Source organism: Opisthocomus hoazin, chromosome 34, assembly GCF_030867145.1.
Source record: "Opisthocomus hoazin isolate bOpiHoa1 chromosome 34, bOpiHoa1.hap1, whole genome shotgun sequence".
NCBI lineage: Eukaryota > Metazoa > Chordata > Aves > Opisthocomiformes > Opisthocomidae > Opisthocomus > Opisthocomus hoazin.
In genome coordinates, this window is record NC_134447.1 from 3,275,123 (window position 1) to 3,288,208 (window position 13,086).

Here is a 13,086-nt window from a genome sequence, read left to right on the forward strand (position 1 = left end):
AGGAGTTTCCTGATTGAGCTGAAAGATCCCAACACAAAGGGCGCGATGCTGACAAAGACGGGAAAATACGCAATACCAATTATTAATGCGTACGTATGGCCTTAAGTGGACTGACCAAAAGGAGAAAAACCACGCGTAAATGTCTGAGTGGTAATGCAACCATGTTGGCCGGCATCTGTGATTACGAGGGAGGAAGCATTGTCGTCGTATCTTCACCTTAAAATCTGTGATACTTTCTAGTATTAAAATCGCGGGATCCTGCCCCTGGAACTTGGGTCAGCTTATGGCATTTCTGTATTTCTGCAAAACATTTCAGTAGTGTTGACAGTGGGAGTCGTTCTCTTGGAAAGCTCATTTTGCTTCTGGTTTATGTTTCAAAGGCTTCTTGCAAAATTTAACAAGTGGCTGTTGCACTGAGGTTTCCGCCCCCTCTGACTTTGAGCAAATCCCACATGTGAAAGAGACAAAAGTTCTCCTCTTGCTCTAAACTAAGAAAATACTACTACTGTGTACTGACAGGAGTGGCTGTTTTAAAAAGCACTTGGTAGCACTTCTGCTTTTCTGTCGTGGATCTCCTTGGGTGGAAGCTGTAACACAGACTTCCTTTGTTTATAAAATGTAATTACTCGGAGACTAACTTTATTGTGAGCCTGCATTTACTCTTACCCCCTGGAAAAAGAGAGGTGGGATTCATTTCACCTGCTCTCTAGCTGTCAAAAAATCATTTTTCTTGTCTGAGCTAATTTCTTAGTGGATCCAACAAATGGGAGAGTTCTGCAGAAGGAAAATTGTTCCCCCTCCCCCTTCTAGTCTTGTGGCTATAGAAAAGTAGTTGAAACTGAATGCCTACATTTCAGAAGGCTGATGTGGAGTGAGAAGAATTCCATCTATTACCTTCCTTTGATAAAATCCACAGCTTGGAGAAGTTTTCCTTTACCCGCCTTTAACTTTTTTCCTGTTTCCTTACCCCCTGCCCCCCCCCCCCTCCCCTTCCCGCAGGGAAGCTTACGCCCAAGGCAAGAAGGAGAAGCCTCCCTTTGTGCCAGAGGAGCTGCCCTCCTCCTCCTCCTCCTCCGATGCCCTTCCGGATGAGCTGCTGTGCCTCATCTGCAAAGACGCAATGACTGATGCAGCCGTTACTCCCTGCTGCGGCAGCAGTTACTGTGACGAGTGTGAGTGTTACTGCCTTGTTTGTTAGCTCAGTGCATCGCGTCTGATCTTCTGAAGCGGAAAGAGGAGATACCAAAACTACTTGGTTACCCGTTCTGTTTGATACTTAGGGATACCCTGAGTCGGGAAGGACTCTTCTTGTACAAAGGGGGAAAAAAGACAGAAAGCTTCTTCCCCTTTTCACCTGTCCAGTTGAATCCTCTTCACGCGCGGAGGGACGGCTATGAGAAGAGTGCACACCTGTGCAGGTGCTGACAGCGTTAGATACCCAATGCATTTAGTCTGTCCGCAGCCCTTTCTCTCGTAGAACGTTACATAGCCAGCTCTGGTGACTTTCTGCAGCCTGCAGCAAACGGATCACTGGGCATTTAATGACCATTCTGCTCCACGGGAAAGCTAGCTAAACCCTTCAGAATGCAAAGCTACTCATGGTCTTTTGAGATGTGTTTTCTTCATTAACCTTGAGGAGGGTGACTTCTCACTGTACGAGACAAGGGAAAACAGACCAGTCAAAACATCAAGGCACAGCCTGCTCTGCATCTTCAGATGTGACAACAGTGAAATACCAAAACTGTACAGTTCTTTGCTGCGTACTAGAAATCTTCTGCACTCTGGAACCTTTATAGCTTCATGCTCTGAACTGAAGACCATAGTAACTCATTAACTGTATGGTGTTTTTACAGCTGATTAGAACCCCCAGCATTTCCGTAGCTTTGCTAAAAACTATTTGGATGATTCTAATTTTTCACAGGTATTAGAACAGCATTGCTGGCATCTGAGGAACATACCTGCCCAGCGTGTCACCAGGCAGGCGTTTCTCCTGATGATTTAGCTGCCAACAAGTTCCTACGCCAGGTAACATGATGACTTTTAAATAAACTGTTTGTAAGCAAAGCCTGTCTGCAAAAAGCTGAAAGGGAAGAAAACATTAATTGACAGCTCCTTCAGCAAGGCTAAATTGAATAAAGCTAAATGTTCTTTTCAAATGCATCGTTTGTTGTTACAGCAGCTCACAACTCTTCAGAGATGCTCTGGCAAATTGAGGTCAGGCTTTTGGTTAACAGGATTGCCTCCCTTTCAACTCGGTATTAACACTGAAGTACTGAAATGCAGACACTCGCGGTTACCAGTGATTAACATCAGTGTTTAGTGGGATGCGTTCCTCTATCTGTCTGTTGATGTATTTTAGGATTGATAGCATTTACAGGAATACACAAGGAATTTTACTCTCTGGAGGCTTTTGTGCGTCTATGTACTCAAGTTTTCTGTTACCTTTTTGTAAATGTTCTTCTGCCTCCAGGCTGTCAACAACTTCAAAACCGGAGCTGGCTACACCACAAGGTTCCTTCAGAAGATTCAGCAGCAGCAGCAGCAGCCACCACCACTGCTGCCTGTCGCACCTCCTGGACCCTTTCAGTAAGTAAATCTGTAGATCAACCTGAACAGAAAAGACACCAAAACGCTGCAGTTAGAGTCTTCTTCTTGAGCTCCCCCGCTAGCAGTTTGTGTGTCACTAGTGCCAGTCCAGATAATTGTGGGAGTTCTGGCTGCCGCTTCTGCTCGGAGAGAGGACACTTTGAGATGCTGGACGTGTGCCTCATGCAAGAATTTTCTTAGCAGTGTTGCTTGTGTGGTGCCCTTCTCAGTCCTTCAGTGCAGGTTTACCCTGAAGGAGGAACTTTTTCCACCTGATGCCTGGAATGCAAATAGCCGCTCTGTCCAAAGCCTGTCAGGCTCCTCTGTGCCGTTGAACGCAAAGGATCGCAATCCAAAAGAAGCTCTGAGGCAGCCCCTGAACTAGCACACAAACCTTTCCTCGGAAAGCTTCTGTTATCGCATCTTCCAAAACGGAGATGCAGCGTGGGGGCTTTACATATTCTAATGCTTTCATGCGCAACTGGCTTAAGAAAATATCTGGTGTAGATTTTTTTTTTTTTCAGTTTACAGTAGTCAGGCTTTTCACACCTTGGACTTTATATTTCAAGTAGCTCTTCAAAACCCTGTGTGAATCATAAAAATTTGGTTGTTTGTTTGTTTTTTTTGTAGTGCTGCCAATACCGCTGTATCTTCTCCTGCTCTGGTGACTGCCACCGAACGTTCTGAATCTTCCTCTCTGTCAGTGAGCCGTTTGTTGGAAGAGGAGGTAAGTTGATTTCAAGAGATGCAGGGATTCCTCTATTGTAGTGGAGCTTATTTTCCACCCCTTTGCATTTTTTCACAAGGGCTATCAGGTTGCTGTCCTAAGACAAGCAGCATTACCGAGTCTCCTGGGCCCCCAAAGGCAATCAATCCCCACCACTGGTAAGTCAGTATTACTTTAGAATTTCTTTTATCAATGATCTTCAGGTAAAGTGAATGGGATTTTGTTCTGTTTCCTCTCCCCGCTCCCAAAGGTCATCCCACGAGAGCCGGTACAATTCGCCCAGCAGGTGCCAGACCAGGCTGGGAACTGTGAGTATGGACAGAAATTCGGTGTATTACTACTTGTAACCTGTGAAATGAGGCTGTAACACGTAACTGATGCAACAGCAGATTTATAGTGACAGAAGTGTGCACAGATAGTTGTGGAGAATACAGATGGTAATTAATTTTTAAATGGCTTAACTGGAATTGGCTTTAACAAAGGGGATCTGTGCTTGCAGTAAGATTATTTCAAGGAAATCTTTTTGAGGATCTCTTGAATTGGTGAAGGACTTTGACAGGAGGCGTGATGCTAATGAGCATACGCAGAATAATGGGAAATGATTCTTTAAAAAATCAGAACAGAAAAACTTGTGAAGAAAAAACTCAGGGTAGCTGACGTTTTCTACCCCCAAAAATCGCTGGGGCAGGAGTCTGGCTAGCTCTCTGCTGGCGATGCTGTCAGTCTCTTTCCGAGAGCAGTGGCACTGAGTCCTGGTACGAGAGGCCGAGTTGAGAAGCTTTTTGATACGACTCTTGTTGAAATGCGGTCACTGTCCCTGGGTAGAGCTAGCGGTGTGTGCAGCATTTTGCTAGGACAGCTGGCTGGAAGTGTTGGTTAAGTAGTCCTGTCTGTAGGAGCGCAGTGCAAGTATTTTACGTCCCGCACAGACTGCCAAAGAAGTAGTGAAGTTCAGCAGACTGAGCTGGCATTTTAAAATGGAGCTTTACTGACTTCAGGCTAAATGCTGTTTTCCTGATGTTTGATACTGCACTGTAGCCATTCAGAGTTGCTCTTTCTGCATCTCACTGCAACAAAAACGATTTGCACTGCGAGTAGTGGTGGAGTCGTTAAAAATGTGCGTGCTCACGTACCAGTAAGGCCAGTCTACACCACCTTGAATCAATCAGTGGCTGTGGTAGTTCATGCGCCAGAGGGGAGTGGAAAAGACTGACCCTTCCTGCATGTTTTCACACTAACAAGCAGCAGCTGTTCTGTCTGGTGAGCAGAACCTTTCCCACGTCATCAGGTTCTGCAATTTGCAGTAGCATTATGTCGGCAGCTGCGTGAATCTTTGACGTGAGCATATAGACAGGAAAAATAAACCCTAACCGAATTTGGGAGGAAAAAAACTGTCGAGAGTGACTGTTTTGAATGAACTTCTATTTTTTTTTTCTTTTTTTTTAAGGTCCAAGTCTCCGTATAATACTTCACCTTGCTGCAGAAGATCACATACCTACTCCAAGTCGAGATCTGCCCGCTCGTGCTCCTCCTCTCGATCATTAAGGCGTTCCCACTCTCGTTCCCGCTCACCATCGCCGCCGTATCCAAGAAGAGGCAAAGGGAAGAGTCTAAAGCATCGCTCTCGGTCAAGGTCACACAGGTCTCAACATTCAAGGTCACGCTCACGCCCATGCAGAGGACAGCTTTCACAGTCAAGGTCTCCAGGGTTTAGAGGCCAGTCTCCCGCCAAATGGACTGCAGCTCGAAGGGGAGGAGAGAGGGAGCGTTTTAACAGAGGCACAGAAGGTCCATCCTGCGATCTGAAGGCTTACTGTGGCACTGAAAGCAGTACTGTTATTTCCAGTTTGACTGACTTTAGAATGGCCTTACTCTTAGTAATGGAATGACTTCAGATGGTGATAGCAAGTAACTTATTTCTTTTGCCTTTAATAAAAATATTAAGACATGATTTCAAATAATAAACAACATACAACAGAAAGAAACTTGATTTGATATGTTTTTAATTAGATGTGTTGCATATTACAAGCCATGTCAGGTCACTGGTAATCAGCCTTGACTTTGCTGTTCAAAAACAACAGGGCTAAACTTGATCAGTTCCCTGAAATCATTAATTAAAATAATAAAAGTCCCTGGAAAAAAAAATAGCAAAGAGTCATTCACAGCTCCAACAGATACCGGAGCAGGCCATCTGCACAGATTCAGTACAGCTGTATTTTTCAGCCCTTTGGTGACATTTGTATTGCATATGCACACCCCCAGCTCGTCCAGAACATCACACCGCAGGCAGAGTCAGGAGAGAGAAAACGTCCTTTTACTGTGGACACCGAGTGCGGGAGCCTGGCAGTCACAGGGGCTCCTCCAGGAGCAGGAAATCAGCACCTGCAGCGACACGGTCAGAGAGCACGGATCAACGCGCAGAGGCAGCAGCAGCCGCGGCTCGGTTCCCCTGTCTCTGGGAACACAGCGCACAGGGAGCTGTCGACAGCCCAGCAGACAGAGCTGCTGCCGGCAGTGGCTGCGCGGTGGCTCTGGCGCCTTGTCCCCACGGGCGATGCCCTCGCAGAGCTGTGCGTGCGCAGAGAGGCCCCGTGCCCCTGTGCCAGGCAGCGGGGCTCCGTCGGGAGCCCCCGGGAGCTGCCGTGGGGTCCTTCCCAAACCCTGCGCAGCACCAGCCCGAGCTGCACTGCCTCAGAGCAGCGCTCAGAGCTGGGAAAGACGGGCAAATGAGCCCGGCACACACCTGGGCTTCTGCACTCGCTGGACCCTCCTGCTTTTTTCCACTCCCCGTCTTTTTCTCTCTTGCTTATTTTCTTCTCTTGCTGGCATTCCCTCTCCTCTGCCCACACCTCTTTTCTCTTTCTTTTTCTTCAGTGTTCATGTTCCTGGGGGGAGCCTGCAAACCTTTCCATCCCACAGTGGGATTAGATAGGGGAAACCAGGACCCACTGGAATCAGTTCTGCATTTCACCAGAGCTGACTCCTTTTACCTGCTTTCGTCCAAAGGCTCTTTGGTCCTTCCGCACATACCGGGGAGTCGAGCGGTGTCCCTGGGCTGGCAGGAGGCGAAGTGACAGGTGCCTACACCAGAAATGGCGGCGTCAGCAGGTGGCAAGGGGCGCCCGGGAGTCGTCAGTGACCGTTTGGCAAACAGGCTTTGCTTGGGAAATAGGTCTTGCTGTAGAAAATTTGGAGGTATTTCCTTTGATTAAGCACACGCCTAACACATTTGAGGAACAACCTTTCCAGTTTCACCTACAATGTATCACCCCAAAGAAAAAAAAACACCAAACCCACAGAAACCCAGCAGGGATGGAACGCCAGGAAGAGGCCCAGCAGCCACTTGGACTCATCAGGAACCACCCTCCCACACCAGACACATTGTCCCAGTGGTGGTGGAGCTGCCGTACCTCTGCCGTTTCCGATCCCACCACCGCTGTGGATGTGCCCATGGGCGCGGGCGACTGCTCAGCTGGGGGACCAGACAGGTCAGCCACCTCCTCCCCAAAGATTTCTCCGCAGTTCTCGGTCATAAACTCCACCAGTGTCTTCACCTGCACACAGCAAAGCCTTGCTCTCAGCGCAGGGGCAGGCAGGCAGCCTCTCCCACTCCTGAGCCTTGCTTCCACGCAGCAGGCTGTCGCTGTGGGGCTGCTCTTCCAGGCAGCCACCCCACCAGCGTCTGCTGGAGAGAGGGGGCAGCCAGGGACCTCTCCACAGCCCAGCTCTGATCACCATCCGGCTGCAGCCGTCCCGCTTCAAGAGAGCGTACCTTCTCCGTCACCTCCAGCATGGCCTCCAGCGGCAGCAGCTCCTCGTTGGGTGGGCTCAGCAGGTTTGGCCCAACGCGGATGGCCAGGCTGATGACGCTCATCCTGCTGCTGGCTGCGTGCTGGCCGATGTGCTGGAGGAGGGACAGCAGCCGCTTCAGGAGGACAAGATTTGCTGCAGGCAATCTGCTGGCCACCCTGAGGGAACAGGAACACCACGATGACAAAGCAGCTGTTGCCCCAGCCCTCCTCCAAGCTTGCCAGAGGCAGCTGGGAGCCAGTGGCTGTGTTGCGCAGCTCTCCAGGGGCTCTCACAGAATCACAGAATCACAGAATGTTCGGGGTTGGAAGGGACCTCTGTGGGTCACCCAGCCCAACCCCCTGCCCAAGCAGGGTCACCCATAGCAGGCTGCACAGCACCGCGTCCAGGCGGGGCTGGAATATCTCCAGAGAAGGAGACTCCACAGCCTCCCTGGGCAGCCTGGGACAGGGCTCCGTCACCCTCAGAGGGAAGAAGTTCTTCCTCACCACGCAGTGCACAGGAACACAGCGCAGAAATCAGGAACATGAAATAAAACGAGGAGCTGGCATGTGACTGCTAGTGACATGTGCTGTGACAGTTAACGAGTGCGTCCCGTGTAACACAATTCCTTCAGAGGATGATGTCGGAGTAACCCAGAGGTGTTTTTCTCCCCTCTCCCTGTTCCAGGTTTCCTCCAGTAATCGCCAGTCTGATGCGACTCATCCGACGGAAGCTTGCCAGCAGCCGTCACTGTTCCTGCTTGTGGAGGTGAGTTTCTTGTGACAGGGCTGTCTGCCCCAGCGTTTCCTTTTCGGAAGCATCTGATGTTCAGCTGAAAGAGAAATCAGAAATCTTCCACTAAAATTCACGCTTTTCTTTGTTCGTTCTGGTTGGGTTTATGGTCCTGGATCGTTTATCAGCTGGGTAGGTGCAGGAGCGCGTGTGTAGGAACACGGTGGAAACCCTGGAGCAGTGATGGAGCTCTGGTTTCAGCAGCAATGGAGGGATGTGTCATGCCTGCACCCAGTTTTGAACCAGCGTCGCAGTAACTGAAGTTTTTGCATGTGTTACATGATGGATGTTACATGATGTCCTTCATCTGTTGTGGCTGCTTTAGTTCTTGACTCCATCAAAATCAGCTGTAGTGCTGGAAGTTGCAAAACGTTCTCCTCTTCTTGTGTTATTTGGTGGTTATTCCAACCACCAAACAGCTCTGTGCGGCTGTGCTTTAGCTTTGCAATGTGCAACATTTATGTCAGCAGAGTTCCAGTAATTGCTAGAAATGCAACTGTGGTGTTTGGTTTGGTTGTTGCTTTTTTTTTTAAAGTATAAACTATTTCCTCAAAGTTTTAGTGGATTTCATTGGCCAAAGTCACAAGGCATGATTGCACCTTGATTTCATTCAAGCTGTTCCAAGGGAAAGTACTGAAAAATGCTACAGAACCTCTTTCAGCTTCCCCTCCTCCCCACCCCGCTACTAAAGCTGCTGTTGCTCTTTCAGACAGAAGGGCTGTCATTTTCACAGGGTGTCTTTGTCAAGTTTGGCAAAAATCCCGTTCCCGGCTGTGCCACTCCTTCCTGGGTCCTGTCTGTGTGCACACACGGCTGCATTCAGTGGGCGGAATTACGGGAAGGAATTTGCAGCAGGCTGCTGTCGGGCATGGGCAGTGCTATGGAGTAGTTATTTCTGCTGTAGCCAAGTAGAGCTGTGAGGAACTGGGAAGCGTGCTGAGGTCTGACGTGCCTGGAGACGTTTGGTGATGTAGACGTAGCATGGGGTTCTTTCTTCCTTACAGCCTCTCATCTGTCTGTCTGTCTGTCCCAAGGGCTGGAGGCGTCAGTTAAACCCAGTGGCTTTCCACCACAGATGGTGAAAATCTCAGGAGTACGACTTTGGTGGGTCCTGTCGGCACGCGGGCAAGGGCACTGGTCTGCCAAGATGATGTGACATCCTCAGAAGAGTTTGGTGTCTTTTCTCACTTTTGGAGTGTTGCCAAGTTACACTCTGGGCTTTCTCATTCTGCTCTGATCTTGCAGAAGCTCGGTCCTTCTTTGTCCCTCTCCTGGGTACCTTTCTGGAAAGCCATTCCAGAGGCCCATGGTGTCTGAGCAGGGGCTGTGTCCCTTCGCGCGGTGGCTGTTGGCGAGCTGCCAGCTCACAGGGGCTGGTGGCTGTCACCCTCCTTGCTGTGTGAGGGACAGGGAGCAGATGGGACCCCGTGCTCTCCTGGGCTGCCTGGATGTGTGCTTGGCAGATGTGAGCAGATGGAGATGGCTGCTTTGTTGAGAAGAAACAAGAGTACCTCTGAGATTTAGTCAGTTAAATGCTCAGCTGTTAGGAAAGAAAGAAAAGGCTTCCAGAGGGTGGAAGGCAGGGTGTGGGGGGGCGCCCCGGGGCATGCTGGGAGCTGTAGTCCTGGGGCCTGCCCTGGGGCAGGGGCTGCTGCTGGCCATGTTGGTTCCCGGGGCATGCTGGGAGCTGCAGGCCCGGGGCAGGGGCTGCTGGGTGGCCATGTTGGTTCCCGGGGCATGCTGGGAGCTGCAGGCCCGGGGCAGGGGCTGCTGGGTGGCCATGTTGGTTCCCGGGGCATGCTGGGAGCTGCAGGCCCGGGGCAGGGGCTGCTGGGTGGCCATGTTGGTTCGCGGGGCATGCTGGGAGCTGCAGGCCCGGGGCAGGGGCTGCTGGGTGGCCATGTTGGTTCCCGGGGCATGCTGGGAGCTGCAGGCCCGGGGCAGGGGCTGCTGGGTGGCCATGTTGGTGTGGCAGGGACAGGATCCACTGCAGGCCACGGCTGAGGTGAGGGCTGGGGCTGCCCGTGAGGGGAGCGGGGCCGTGGGGCGGGCACTGGGGGCTGTGCTGCCTGCTGGCCACGCGAGGGGGGCGGGGGGGAGCTCCCCGCTGGAGCTGGGCCCGGCCGGGGCAGCCCCGGGGGGGAGCCCAGAGCTGGGGAGGGGCAGGGGACGGAGACGGAGCCCCCGGGCACAGGCACCAGCGGGCTGTGGGCTGAGCAAGGGAAGGCAGAGCTGCTCCTCTGTGTGTTGCCTTTCCCTCTGCTCCCTTCTCCCCTCCCTGTGTGTTGCCTTTCTCTCTGCTCCCTTCTCCCCTCCCTGTCCCTCGGTGAGGCTGGTGTCCTTCCCTGGTGTCCTTCCCTGGTGAGGTGAGCTCCCAGCCCGGGCTGAGGGAGAGAGAAAAGGGGTGAGGGGGGAGGGGTCGCAGCCCTGAGTGTGCAAGTTTCATACAGACGCCCGGTTCTGAAGATACAGCGTGTGTGTGGGTCAGCGTTACCTGAAGATTTTTTTTCCTGGTTGATTTGATGCAGCGTGGTACATTTTGGTGGGAACACGGGGATGATGTATCCGAAGTTGCTGAAAATGAGGTGATCCTGGTCATAGGTTTTTTTTCTTTGCCTGTTCTGGGAGCATCATTCTGCATGTATTGCTAAATGTATGTCTTCATTTCATTGAAACTGCAGTGTAAAACTGGAAATATTGTACCTGCAAAAGAATGGGAACAGCTGTCCTTGTTCGCCAAGGTGAGCAGAGAAGCAGTGGGGAGCAGTTTGCAGGATCAGAACTTCAGCCTGCTCTGGGTGATAGACCCTCAGGTGGGTAAAGAGAAACCTCGCTTTTTGAAATACAACTCTTCCTATCATGGTATTTCTTTTGTTCGGTTGTGTTGGCAGTCAGACTCTAAACATGTGATTAAACTGTTAAAAATCAAGCTATTTAAGGATTCTTTACTGTCTTAAATCCCATTACAAGCAGTGCACTGTGTTGCCCTGTGGATACTGCATTCTCATGAGTGACCTGACTGGAAGTTTTCCTTTTCTTTCTAGTACAGGGATGCATTTATGAAGGCAAATCCAGGGTACAAGTGGTACCCCACAACAAACCACCATGTGACGGCTCAGACATCCCCTGTTGCAAACAGGAGAAATCCATGGGCTTTGCCTCAGACTCTGGGAGAGATTCACTAAGCCTGAGGAAAGAGACTACAAGGTGAAGAAATGCCCCAGCGTCACTTCAGCGTGGCAGGTGAGATTTCCACCCATGTTGCTCAAACACAGCAGCTTCAGTTTGTTTGAGGATGCGGTGTTGGAATTGAACTGCAAGAGCAGTTTTCTCTACTGCACGTAGTACTGTAGTGCTGATACCTTTCATGTCCCAAATGCGGTTGCCAAGACTCGAGTTAAAACTCTGCATAACAACCTAAAATTTTCCTTAGTGCATGATTGTTTTGAAGAGTCAAGTCCCGATCTGTGGCATATCATAACGCACACCCTGTATTGGGTCCAGATTTGACTGAAGCTTATTTCAGGGCTATCTGCTGTTGAGGATTTTCATTTTCTAGTCAAAAGGGAAAACGCTGGTTAGAGTGATTCACAGATCCGGTAATAACCTAACAGCACAATGTATGCTGTTAACCAGGTGTCCTTTATTACGGCGCCGGGCACATGGGGGATCTCTCCTCCAAACGTGTGCGCCAAACACCCTTTAATTTCAGGTTAAATAGAACTACAATATGCATATTAATCGTTATGTTTTTGAGAGCGTATGAATCTATTCCAATTCTCCTTTAGCAGGTGTATTAGAGCTCCTGGGTAGTCTCTGGTGGTCTTAGGTCGTTACTTCATCTCTTTCGGTAGTCTTCCTCACTTGCCCGTGAGTTACATCCGGGGCGCTGCGCATGCTCGGTTCGTTCTATCTCGTTGCAAAACTGCAAAGCTGCTTTTCGCTGGTTCTTGGTCGCAGCTCCTGCTCTTGTCACAGTCTTGTCCTTGCTAAGTTTGCTAATCTATAAGGAGAGCTTGCAACTTCCACACAGGTGCTTTGTTAAAACTAAAACTAGAAAATACCACTGCAGCTAGTTTGGTAAAGTGTCATGTTTCTTATTATTCCTTCTATCAAGAGGTGTTAAAGTTCTTGCGGATGAATGTACCACAGGCGAAAACTTTTTGTATTTAAATCAGTAGAACTGCTATTTAACTTCACTTAAAGAGTGCCCTGTTGTCTATTACATCTTGGAGAGGAAAACATAAAAAAAAAATCAGATCTGTGACTAAGTGTAGGTGCAGTGCCTGAACGAATGAAAAGCAGGTCATCTCTCACTGGTGTCCACAGACAGCAGAACTGTTGCAGTCCTGACCTTGAAATACAGAGACATTGACATTAAATACTGGGACCTTAAGAACCTTGGCTTTTACATTGTCTTTCTATATCTCATTTTAGTTTGCTGCCACTCTTTTGTTTCGTTTGTCCCTTCACTTCCTTCATCCTCCTCCCTACTGAGATCTTGTTGAAGGCTAAGTTTTTGAAATCATTGCCTGTATTTGTGGGTATTGCTTGTTTTGCTGTAGATCTCTAGCTTTTTGCATAGCCTTGCTATGTCTGTGTTCGTGTGCTGCCCTCAGGTTTTTAGGTTTTGCCTTGACTTCCTTAATCTTCCTCCCTAATTAAGTTTTCTAAGTCGAAGGGTTTCCAGAGTGCCCTTGCTTTCTACATTGCGTTTCTGCAGCGGATTTAGTTTGCTGCCATGGGTTATTAGATTTGCCCTTCCTTAATCTTCCTCCCAATTTCAGTGTTCATATGAAGTCTTAGGATTTCACATATTGTTGTCTTCAAGAGTTTTGTGTCATTCCTTAGTGCTTACCTTTATTGTTCTATTATTTTTTTCGTTTTTCTTTTAATCTCTGTGGGTTTTTCACTTTTTGACATTCATTTCTTGGTCTTCCTTTCTGCTGTAGTCATTCTGTCTTGGTTTGTGTCTTTATGCTGGCTTTTTGCATTGTCTTTCCACAGCTGTCTCAGTCTGCTGCCACTCTTTTGTTTCGTTTGTCCCTTGACTTCCTTCATCCTCCTCCCTATTGAGATCTTATTGAAGGCTAAGTTTTTGAAATCATTGTGTGTATTTGTAGGTATTGCTAGTTTTGGTGTAGATCTTTATCTTTTTGCATATAGCCTTGCCATGTGTGCCTTAGTGT